The sequence below is a fragment of the Anguilla anguilla genome, chromosome 6, assembly GCF_013347855.1.
Source record: "Anguilla anguilla isolate fAngAng1 chromosome 6, fAngAng1.pri, whole genome shotgun sequence".
NCBI classification, from domain to species: domain Eukaryota; kingdom Metazoa; phylum Chordata; class Actinopteri; order Anguilliformes; family Anguillidae; genus Anguilla; species Anguilla anguilla.
This window is the reverse complement of record NC_049206.1, coordinates 15,053,441-15,066,781: the sequence shown is the minus strand read 5'-3', so window position 1 is coordinate 15,066,781 and position 13,341 is coordinate 15,053,441.

Sequence of the window (13,341 nt, the reverse complement as noted above, 5' to 3'; positions counted from 1 at the left end):
TCTATAGTTGAGAATAAAAATCTAGGATTGTCCTAGGATAGAGCTACTGCAGAGTTTATAATTAGTGTCTAAAATAGGAATCTTCTTCAGATTTGTGGTACTGTATAACCACCTGTGTGGCTACGGCTAACAGCATTTTGAAGAGAAGAGAGTCACACAGAGATAAAAGCAGGGATATGGCAGACAGGAGTAAACTGGCTCTGACCGGTCACAACATGATGATGCCAAACATGTGGCAGTACAAGGTAGTCCCTGGTGAGAGAAAGTATGAATTAAATGAAGAATTTTTGCTTTTAAACCGCGAGCTGGGGTGAATGGGCTACAATCTCTTCTAGAAAAGTATACACACTCCCAGAAGAGATTAAAATTACCAATTGAACCATTTGTAGCCACATGTGGAGACTAAGAATTTACCTGAAATGCTGTATTCCTCATACACTTGAGTATTTCGGACTGTTGATTTGTGGTATCATCATTAGAACAACAATATTATGAACGTAAATGTTTTAAACCGTGGCACTCGGGAAGCAGTGAGTTACTGCAAATTTAGACCGAATGTTCCTGAAAATGGAGTCCCCTACAATCAGTGATGCAGGCGGGGTGTCATAGCCCCCGAGAGGGATCTGCACCCCAGCCCGAGAAGCAGTCCACACGCACGGTTGCGCAGGAGTAGCGCGCATCTTAACACGATTGAGAGTAAGGAAGGGCGCCTGTCTGGCCACAGGTGCTGGGAGGGGGGCTGCCTGTCTCAGAGGAGCCTTCCAGTTCATCCAAAATGGTGAACTTGTTGCTCAGTTGAAAGTCCCGAGGCGGAGAGGGACAGGAGAAGCGCCTACCGCAGCATTTACCCCCACCGGCTACAGTCCAAGGCTATGTTGGGCATGGTGCAGAGCTGACCAGGGCCTTGGGTCTTGCTCCCAGCCGGGGGGCTTCGGCCTGGATCAGAGCCGCTTCACGGTGCGGGATGGCATAATCCAGCCCTCCTGCGGATGTTGTAGCGGTAGTTGGGGTCTATTGAGTAAATCAGCTGTTCATCTTCCGTGTGATAAGGGATGGAGAATCTCCCTTCCAGCTCAGAGATGTTATTGCGTAGGTGAATACAACTCTCACCCGGACTGAGAGGTGAGTGGAGGCATTATCACTTTCAAAGGTTGTCCGTCCTTCACAAAAGGGGCCCCTTCTGTGTTCAAGAGATGGGGTTTAAGACATATAGCCTCATACTGCTAAATTGTTTAGGACCAATGTGTATTTCATTGTTCCAGTAAAGTTTTACTGTTACAATATCCCAAGTAGTTACCCTTACATGTAGAATGTTGCATTAAGATTGAACCCTTTTGCGATTTGATGGAATACAAATTCTTAGTATTATCACATTTCATCAGTTATAGTCTAGAGCTGGATCACTGGCAAGCTTTGTGAAAAACGAATGCAGAAATTATACCCAATAGCAAAAAATCTCATCATCATTATTTTTACACCACAAAGTGTATTACATTCAGTACAAACAAGTCACAGGTGCATTGGACTGGGACCAAATATGTAGATAACACGTTGAGAGGCATTTCCTGTTGAGGCTTCAACATCTTGTTGTTTCTGATTAAAAACAGCTTCAAAGTTGTGGAATCCTAGCTGGTTTTTGTATGAGAGTTGGCATTAATATATCACTGTGACACTTGTGAGCTGCACCAGTGCGCAGTAATAAAATGCAGTGTCTTCTGGAATTAATTTTGAAATAGTCAAAATAGTTTCGCCACTGGATTTGTCAGCGGTTGCATCAAATCGTCCTTTGGCAAAGTTTGACGTGTGAGAGCTGTACCCCCTGCGCAGTATATACTGAAGGGCTGACCCAGGGTACTGACGGTACCAGAAGAAGTAGTAGTCGTTTGAGCTGCTTGTCCTGAAAGTACATTCCATTGAGACTTGTTCTTCTTCTCTCTTGCTTAGTAATTTGACTTCTCCAGTGGAAAGGCCTAGAAGTAATACATACAGAAATAAAAATAACAATTAAGTAATCACAAGAATGATTAGTAACTGTAACACACCAATGTCTTCTGATGAGGTCTCTAAATGTAACTTACAGAAGGTAACAGTTAACACCAGCCCTGCAAAAAGATGCATCTTGTTGTGAGGTGAACATTCAGGTCATTAGAGGAGAGAGAATTTGAGGGAGAATATGTGCCTTAGTTTTTTTGTGAGGATGTGTGGGAGGGGCAACAGTGGCCTGATGAGAGTGCAAAAGAAAGTAAAAATACTGACTGTGTCATTTTTAAATGAAACAGAGAATTTGGCTCTTTCGATTACTGTATTCTCCGATTATCCACCACATTTAAAAACGAACCTTCCAGTTTAGAACATATGTTTTGGGTTGCCTCACAAATGCGACATCTGTTCAGTAGAGTTCAGATAAGTGAGTCCATCCAGTTGCCACTTTTTATTTTGCATTCCAGCAGCTTTGCAGTGCTGTCAGTGTGGGTGGCTGATTCACCCTGACTGCTGGTGCACTATGAGATGCAGACAATCCCACCGACTGAACCCTCGCTCCTTGGGTGATGTTATATTACCCTGTGGGGCTGTGGGCCTGTAATTTTGCTTCCAGCTTATGAAGGACATCAGTGCGCTTAAAGCTCATGGTTAAGCTGGATGGGCTGGGCCTTTTAACTACAGATGTGCCTTTGGCTAAAAATGCTTCTATTAAAATATTAATCGACCACTGAAACATTTAAAATCATATACTGTAACAGTGGATGTATCATTCATTCTGATGTAGGATAATGGGCTTTTAGCTTTGCTGTATCTAATAAAATATTCAGCAGGAAGAGCATGCATATTATGAAATATAATTTAAATTCCTTAATTATACCTGTTTTTGGTATTTTGTATTTTTATAGTGAACATAGCTTCAGAACATCAATGTTCTGTAAACTGGCTTGCTTAGCTAATGAAGGTTGCATTTTTTTAATTGTAAAGGGCTTGCTAGGGCTTGGGCTATGATGCACCATCAACAGCCGTTCTATGTTTGTTGGCTGTATTGTTTGTTTCTTATTTCTGCTTATTTATGTGTTAATGTTGCACTCTGGTGTGAGAACACAGAAACACTCCCTCATCATTACTAAGTTTTCATTTCACTTGTTTCTCCCATATTGTCTCATGAAAAGGTCCCTACGGAATTTTTTTTAATTGCTTTTCGTTCACTCCAGATAAGATTATCTGTGAATTCAGTTGAATTTTGAGTAGGCCAATGCCTAAATTTTTACTTCTGGATTTGGTCATTGTCAGAAACTCAAATATATATTTAGTGTTCATGAACAGACACATAGCATCAGTGTAAATATGATCAATATTTATTTTCAACGACCGTTTGTGGTTTGGTTTTAAAATGATACTTTCGAAAGATGTGTAATATTTAATATTTGTAATGTAATATTTATTCTAATTATGTCATACTAATGTTTTTAAAATATTCAATTGTATATCTTCACAGTTAAACATCTCATAATTTTGTCAAATGTCATTTGACATTTGAAATCTTTATCTCTATCTAAAAATTTCATTTTTAATTGTAGCTTTGTGGGGATTTTGTTGCCGTGGCATGACAAAAAGCTAAGTGATTGAGGGTAAAATACTACCTGGTCAAATAGTGACATCATGTGGGCAGCTGAAGACACTACAGCGCAGAGTCCAAATGAAGTACTGTTATTCCAGCAGGTGCACTACAGTGCGTGTAATTGGAAGCACACCTGAAAGCTTCAGGTGGCTTGTAAAAAGAACATAAAATACAAAACTGTTTTAAAATGCTCTTGCAATGTCTGACTCAGAATGTGCTTCACTAATATTAAATGCCTTTATAAAGTTATATTTTAAACATGTGTATGAAATTGGATAGATTTTCATTCTATTATCAATCTGAAACTTAAGATAAATGGAATCAGAGATACTAGGAATATTTTATTATATGGGAAATGTCTTCCCACATCCTAATACACATTAAACCACTTAATATAATTTGAGAACCAGTTGAATGTCACAGCATGACTAAGCATTGTTGCTATGCGCAACCCTTTGCTATGCGCCATGTCAGAAAACATTGATCATCTCAAGCTCAGTCCACAAATGGGACAGTTACTTCAGTTTACTCTAATGGCCTGCACAGTTCCCAGATCTCAATACAATAGAGCTCCTGTCGGGAGGTTTCTCTAATGTGTGGCTGAAAAATCTGCAGGAACTGCGTGACGCTGTCGATCAGCATGGACCAGAATCCCTAAGGAATGTTTCCAGAATATTCTTGAATCCATGTCACAAATAATTCAGGCTGCTGTACATGTGAAGTAATGCATGTGAAGTAACTAATCCCACCACATTCATGTTTTATGTAAACAGTGCTTGGCATTTAGGGAAATGTATAGTGTGGATGGGCTGATGATTTGCTCTTCTGCATTATTATGTCTGCATGTGCTGTAATGTTTTTATGTTGCATCTTGTGCAGGTTAGAGTCAGGTTTTTGTACAGAGTAAATGGGTTTCCTGTCACTGTGGGCTGCAGGGCCCAGTAGTACAGTGCAGAGTCTGTCACTTCAGCAGAGGAGATCTCCAGATGCACACGGCTGTTCTTTTTATCATGTTCAGCAGTGAACCGCTTGTCTGTCTTTGGGTCAGCAAAGACGAGGATGAGGAATTCTGGTTTGGATCCAGGGTGCTGGCGATACCAGTGTAGACTTTGTACATTAACAGCTGAATAGTTGCATGACAGAGTTACGCGGCTGCCATCCAAAACATGCTCTTCTTTAGATGTGGAAGTAATTGTATCCTGTCCAATGCTGTTACCTGCGGAAAACATGATGTGTTTTATGATTACACAGTAATTAAAGGCATCAAATACTAGTGCCAGTAATTGTTTTCATATGTGGTATAATGCAATTTTTATTGCATTGCTAATATTTGGGCTTTCAAACCATACGACCTCTTGTCTGAACTCTGAATGACATAACAGTAGCTCAGAAGACTGAAATGCAGTTGGTCACTTACCCACCATTGTTAAAAATAAAAGAAATAAACAATACAGCATTGTAATAGCTGTTAGAAAGAAACACTGACTTCAAGCTCAGCTAGAACAGAATAAGTCTTCCACTCCACCTCACTCTACAGTTTTAACTCGAAACTCCTCCTAGTGCTTGACTATTTAGCTCCTCCTCTGGAGACAATACGCAACTACATCAGACCTACAGTTTAAAAATAAATAATTTTGTGTTAAAGTGATCATATGCAGCGCATACCGAGCTACTGTCTTGAAATTAAATGCATTATTTGATTGAAAATGGTTCACATATAGAATGAAATAAGTATGACATTTGATTATAATACACTGGTATGCATGAAAAAAAGTAGTGAGCTTTCTGTACAGGGGAACAGTGAATAAACGACAGCTGTAATTACTTGCTCTCATAGCGATTTGTTGCAAAGCACTGTGACCAACCTGGTCTTCTGTGTGCAGTGATCCATCTCATCATTGTTCATATAATCTTAATTCTCAAAAGCATATGAACCATTTAATAACCCCGCGTCAAGGTACAAGTTTATTTTACACACCATAGACCCACCTAGAGTACAAAAAAGCTAACTTAATGTAACTGACCTTACACATAACCTACTACCTTGCTTCCGTCAGCTTACTGGAGGATTCTGATAGATAATTAGCTTTGGGAGCCAATTTCATTGGCTCTTCACAGAAGGAGCTCCAAAGATAGGTAAAGACATACAGAATAGCCTCATACTGCTAAACAGTTTAGGACCCATGTGTTTCCATTATTCCACTGAAGCTTTACTGTTACAGCGTGTAAAGCAGTTATACTTGCATGTAGAATGTTGTATTCATATTTAACCCTTTGATGTTTAATTTATATTTCTCATCTCATCAGTGGTAGTCTGGGTTTGGAGCACTGCCAATCTTTGTGACTAATGAATGCATCAGAAATTATACCCAAGAGAAGAGAGAGTAAATCTTATCTTTATTTTTGTAATAAAATGTAGTGTATTACATTCAGTATAATTAGGTTACAGGTGTATTGGACTGGGACCAAATATGTAGATAACACGCTGAGAGACATTTCCTGTGGAGGCTTTATCATCTTTTTGGTTCTGATTAAAAACAACTTCAAAGCTGTGGAATCCTAGCAGGTTTTTGTATGAGAGTTGGCATTAATATATCACTGTGAGCTGCAGCAGTGCGCAGTAATAAAATGCAGTGTCTTCTGGAATTAATTTTTTAATTGCCAAAATGGTTTTGCCACTGGATTTGTCAGCAGTTGCATCAAATATATCTTTGGCAAAGTTTGATGTGTGAGAGCCGTCCCCCCTGAGCAGTATATACTGAAGGGCTGACCCAGGGTACTGACGGTACCAGTAGAAGTAGTATTCGTTCAAGCTGCTTGTGCTGAAGATGCATTCCATTGAGACTTGTTCTTCTTCTCTCCTGCTTAGTAATTTGACTTCTCCAGTGGACATGCCTAGAAGTAATACATAGAGAAATAAAAATAACAATTAAGTAATCACAAGAATGATTAGTAACTGTAACACACCAATGTCTTCTGATGAGGTCTCTAAAGGTAACTTACAGAAGATAACAGTTAACACCAGCCCTGCAAAAAGATGCATCTTGTTGTGAGGTGAACATTCAGGTCATTAGAGGAGAGAGAATTTGAGGGAGAATATGTGGCTTAGTTTTTTGTGAGGATGTGTGGGAGGGGCAACAGTGACCTATGAGAGTGCAAAAGAAAGGAAAAATACTGACTGTCATTTTTAAATGAAACAGAGAATTTGTCATTCTCCTTCGATTACTGTATTCTCCGATTATCCACCACTTTTAAAAATAAGGTTCTGACTGACCTTCCAGTTTAGAATGTATGTGCTGGGTTGCTTCACAAATGTGACATCTGTTCAGTAGAGTTCAGATAATTGAGTCCATCCAGTTGCCACTTTTTATTTTGCATTCCAGCAGCTTTGCAGTGCTGTCAGTGTGGGTGGCTGATTCACCCTGACTGCTGGTGCACAATGAGATGCAGACAATCCCACCGACTGAACCCTCGCTCCTTGGGTGATGTTATATTACCCTGTGGGGCTGTGGGCCTGTAATTTTGCTTCCAGCTTATGAAGGACATCAGTGCACTTAAAGCTCATGGTTAAGCTGGATGGGCTGGGCCTTTTAACTACAGATGTGCCTTTGGCTAAAAATGCTTCTATTGACATATTAGTCGACCACTGAAACATTTAAAATCATATACTGTAACAGTGGATGTATCATTCATTCTGATGTAGGATAATGGGCCTTTAGCTTTGCTGTATCTAATAAAATATTCAGCAGGAAGAGCATGCATATTATGAAATATAATTTAAATTCCTTAATTATACCTGTTTTTGGTATTTTGTATTTTTATAGTGAACATAGCTTCAGAACATCAATGTTCTGTAAACTGGCTTGCTTAGCTAATGAAGGTTGCATTTTTTTAATTGTAAAGGGCTTGCTAGGGCTTGGGCTATGATGCACCATCAACAGCCGTTCTATGTTTGTTGGCTGTATTGTTTGTTTCTTATTTCTGCTTATTTATGTGTTAATGTTGCACTCTGGTGTGAGAACACAGAAACACTCACTCATCATTACTAAGTTTTCATTTCACTTTTTTCTTCCTTATTGTCTCATGAAAAAGTCCCTACGAAATTTTTTTTAATTGGTTTTGTTCTCTCCAGATAAGATTATCTGTGAAGGCATTCAGTTGAATTTTGAGTAGGCTAATGTCTAAATTTTTACTTCTGGATTTGGTCATTGTCAGAAACTCAAATATATATTTAGTGTTCATGAACAGACACATAGCATCAGTGTAAATATGATCAATATTAATTTTCAACGACCGTTTGTGGTTTGGTTTTAAAATGATACATTCGAAAGATGTGGTTCCACCACCATTCTCCTTCCCTGTCGACCAGGTAGCTGTTCATCAACCCTACTTACTCAGTTCAGAGATTCCTGTGTGTTCCCCTTTGTACTCAGTGTTTTTGTAATGGAGCTGAATGCTTCATCATCACTGTGGGCCTCAGTGCACAGTAATACACAGCAGAGTCAGACAGCTGCACCTTCTGTATTGTTAAAGGTACGCTGCTCGAGGTTTTGTTGAGATGAGCATCAAATCTCTCCTTGAACTCTGGCGCAGTGTCTTTTGATCCATATACATATCTTCTCAGCATATACTTAGGAAATGCATTTGGATACTGTATGTACCAGAAGAGATATGGTGATGTATCACTTGTGCTATAATTACAGCCAAGTTTCACTGAGTGTCCTTCTAAAGCAAACACATCTCCTGCGGATTGAGTCACTGCGTCTTCAGCTCTGCATTCTGTAAAAACAAAGATATATCTGTTCCACAAAGCATGCATCAAACAAAATAAATGTAAAAAAAAGTTTAAAAAAAGAACAATTCAAAAAGTTAAATCATACCTAAGCAATATGCACAAATGATAAGTATAATATTTCTCCCAATATCCATAACTACACTCCAGGTCATAAGTTATGTATATATTTATCATCTATCTAATGGTTTAAAAAGAAAGAAATCTGTAAATAATGTGGCATGCAGCTGTGAATGTCTCACTGTGGACTCCTCTTGCTTTAGTCCCACATACTCTTTTGTCAGGCTGTAAGGGGAGGTGCTCATATGAGTTTTGAACCAAAGTTTGCATTGCTCTACTGCCACTCACTTGGCAAATATACAATATAGCTTTTAACTGAAATGCTTTCCCTTCATATTATTCAGGGACTGAGTAACATAATAAGCACAAGTTTAATGACCATACAGCCCATCAAATGTCATCAGTATGGAGCTCCTGTCAGTAATCAATGCAATGAACTGAATATGTGTGTGTTTATTAGAGATGTAATATTAGTAACATGCTGTAAGATGGGGCAATATAGTTTATTTCTGATTATGACATAATAATTCAGTTTCAAATGTTCAGTTATGTGGCAAATTCATCATCATTTGTTATTCATCATATTCAGGGGTCTTTAATGACTTTATAAAATCTCATTTGACATCTCTCTCTCTCTCTCTCTCTCTCATAAGACGAAGTGTGGTATTCAGTAATTGAGGGGAGAATACTGACATCTTGTGGGTACTACAGTGCAGAGTCCAAATGAATTAGTGCTTTTTTCCACTGCACTCCAGTGAGTGAGGCTGGTGAGAGGCATATCTGAGTGTTTTGGGTGGCTGATGAAATCGAAATTCTGTAGAATGGATTTACACTTAGCCTACATTTTTATATTTATATTAATATTTCATATTTACATTTTTAAATTACATTTATATTGAATGTTTATGTTTATATTTAAAATTTACATTTAATATTTTAATTTACATTTATATTTAACATGTATATTTTTATATCATATTTTTCAGTCTTGCTTTAATGCAGAACACTGCTCTTGGAATACTGATTGCAATGTTTTAGACAAATTTCTCTGTTTTACAAATTGTAGTGCACGTTTTACATTGGGCAATGCTAAATGTGGAAAAACTGAGCAACATTTTACAAACGTCACCCAACGTCCTCCTCTCTGACTCCCTCTGTGTAGTTTTAATAGGAAACTCCTCCCACTCATTGATTTTTTTTATAGCTCCTCCTCTGACTACAAAACACTATTCAGCATCATAATCCACTGTTTCCACAGAAAGAAAAAAATTGATAGCACATTTAATGCATATAAAAAAGTTAGGTCTATGTCAGTCAGCTGTAATTAGTATTCTGTACTGGCAGACAGTGAACAAACATCAGCATCTGTATTTACTGGCAAAAAAAGTGAGACTGTCTGTCACCTGTGTTTTCGTCATGGACATCTGTAGCTTCCATAACATATAACTCGGGTTAACATTTTATGGAGATCAATGGGCCCCTACAGATGGATTATTTGAAATGGTTAACCCTTCCATTCACTGATTCATATGTTCATGCCATGGCAATAACTGTCCCCAAACCCCCAAATTAAAAACATGTTAAACAAATCCCCCCCCACCTCCACCATATCAGCCAGACAGACAGGAGTGCGTGTTTTTGTTAACACAAATGATGTATTTATAAAATATGCTATTTGCTAGAACATTTAAAACGGGGGTTTTTGTACAGAGTTTACATGTTTCCTGTCACTGTGGGCTGCAGGGCACAGTAGTACAGAGCAGAGTCTGTCACTTCAGCAGAGGAGATCTCCAGATGCACACGGCTGTTCTTTTTATCATGTTTAGCAGTGAATCGCTTGTCTGTCTTTGGCTCAGTAATGACGAGGATGAGGAATTCTGGTTTGGATCCAGGGTGCTGGCGATACCAGTGTAGACTGCTTACTCTATCAGATGAGTAGTTGCATGACAGAGTAACGTGGTTGCCATCCAAAACATGCTCTTCTTTAGATGTGGAAGTAATTGTATCCTGTCCAATGCTGTCACCTGGGGACAAAATTGTATGTGTTGTTTAGCTTATAACTTACAATAATATAACAAATTAAAGGTACCAGATATCATTCCCTGAAATGTATTTTCATATTCAGTTTTAATATTGTGTTTGTCAAATCTTAAAACTATATGTCTGAATGACATAAGCACACCACTGATGTGAAATAAATTTGGACACTTACCGATCATTGTTGAAAATAGAAGAAACAAATAATACAGTATCATGATAACTGTCTTCAATAAACACTGCCGTTAAGCACAACTAGAACAGAATAAGTCCCCCACTCAGACTCCCTCTGCATTGTTTTCACAGGAAACTCCTCATGAATTGACTATTTAGCTCCTCCTCCTTTGGGTACAATTGCTTTTAAATCAAATTTATTGGTTGGAAATGGTTCAAATAAAGACTGATAAGGATTAGAAAAGCAAGCTTAATGTAACTGAACTTATACACACACACACACACACACACACATACCTCTTTTTTAAAGTTGATGGTTGGTTCACTTTCAATCTTTGTGACAAATGCATGGGTCAGACATTAAAAAGAATCGTATTGTCATTATTTTTACACAACAAAATGTATTACATTCAGTCTAAACAGTTTACAGGTGCATTGGACTGGGACCAAATATGTAGATAGCATATTGAGAGGCATTTCCTCTTGAGGCTTAGTTTAACATCTTGTTGGTTTTGATTAAAAGCACCTTCAAAGTTGTGGAATCCTAGCAGGTTTTTGTATTAGAGTTGGCATTAATATATCACTGTGAGCCACAGTGCACAATAATAAAATGCAGTGTCTTCCGGAATTAATTTAGAAATTGTCAAAATTGTTTTGCCACTGATTTTGCCAGCAGTTGCTTCAAACTGCTGTTTGGCAAAGTTTGATGTGCCAGTGTGGTCCCTAGTGTGCAGTATATACTGAAGAGCTGACCCAGGGTACTGACGGTACCAGTAGAATAAATAATAGCCTGACGGGCTGGTGCTGAAGGTACATTCCATGAAGACGTGTTGTTCTTCCGTCTTGTTTATTAATTTGACTTCTCCTGAGGAAATGCCTAAAAGTAAAACAGTTAACAACAGGCCCGAAAAAAACTGCATCTTCTTGTGAGGTGAACATTCAGGTTATTAGAGGAGAGAGAAACTGGGGCAGAATATGTGCCTTTCTTTGTGAAAATATGTGGGAGGAGCAACAATGACCTGATGAGAGTGCAAAAGAACTACTACTGAATGTGTCATTTATAAATAAGGCTGACTGTTTGCCACAAAAAATAGGCCTATTGTCTAATGTCATGGAGCAATCATAGCAAAGTTGTTGAAAATACAACAACTACATTTAGGTCGACAGGTGCTCACATGAGTTTTGAACCAACGGTTTGTGTTGTAATACTGTCACTCACTGAACAAACACACTATATAGCCTTTTAACTAAAATGCATTGCCTTCATATTATTATGAGATCCATCAACATAAAAAATGTAATCAAAACATACAGTCCATGAAATATCATCCATATGAAGCTCATCTCAGTAATCAATACAATGAATTGAACAAGTACATGATTATAAGTCACATACCAGTAACAATGAACAGGCACATGCTGAAAAGTGGGGCAATGAAAGGAAGACTGTTTAAAGGACAAAATAAACGTAAATATATTTTTTATTATGATTGTATCATAATAATGCTGTTTTAAATGTTCAATTATATAACAAATTTGTTATTCATCATATTCAGGCATATGTAATAATTTTATCCAAACACATTTGACAACTCTCTCTAAGATCAGACGTGGTCACTGTTTAGTTTTTAATGGCAACTTCTTGGTGACTTGAGTGCTCTGACATGTCAAGAAGCAGAGTAATTGAGCAAAAAATGTGAGGCAGTGAAACAGTGACATCTTGTGGGAAACTGAAGACACTACAGTGCAGAGTTCAAATGAAGCACTGTTTTTGGCTGGACCGCAACAGCGGGGCCAGCCATACAAATGCGAATGTCTGTGACTGAGTGAGTGATGAAGTTACACCATTGGTTGGCCGGATGAAGTGTGCGAGGTCCAGCCATATACTAGGTTTTGACCTGGTCTTGTTTCCCCAGTAACTAACACTCTGGTGAGTAAAGCTGATGGGAAGCACATCGAAGTGCTTTGGGTGGCTGACAAATACAAAATCAAATTCAAAAACTGTTTCAAAATGCTGTTATAATGCCACATAACACATGTCTATACTAATGTTTTAAGTTTAAAACTAATTATTACTTGAGTTATGGTAGAAGAAATGGGAAAGATTTGCATTCCATTTTCAGTATGAAAATATAGATAACCAGAATCTCAGTGATATCAGAATGCTTTAATATGTTTTTTACTGATAAGTCTGGCACTGCATTCACTTGGGTTAAATAGACAAGTACGCTAACCCACAACCTCGTGAATATCTCATAAACCATTGGTCACACAGTATTACAGGAGAGTTAGCATAGCGGGTCTGCAAAGTCTCAGCTATAGGACTCATCACACTCTCATGGCAATCTTGAATTTCTAGAAACAGGATCAAGATACAATGTACTATTTGGGCAACACTGGTTTATATTGTCTGTTTTATCTTAATTTTTCAACCAGTTATAAATTTCATGAATTATATTATTATGGGAGCATTGTATTAGGCAAGTTGTTCATTACACATACATACTCCCACACACACACACACGCACACACACAAACTCATATACACACATACAATAATATTTAACTAAATGGATACAATATTTTATGCATAGATTTATTGATTTATTGAAGTGAAGTTTTGAGACAGTTTTGACAAATTGGTTGTTTTTCCTCTGTTCTAATCAAATTCAGG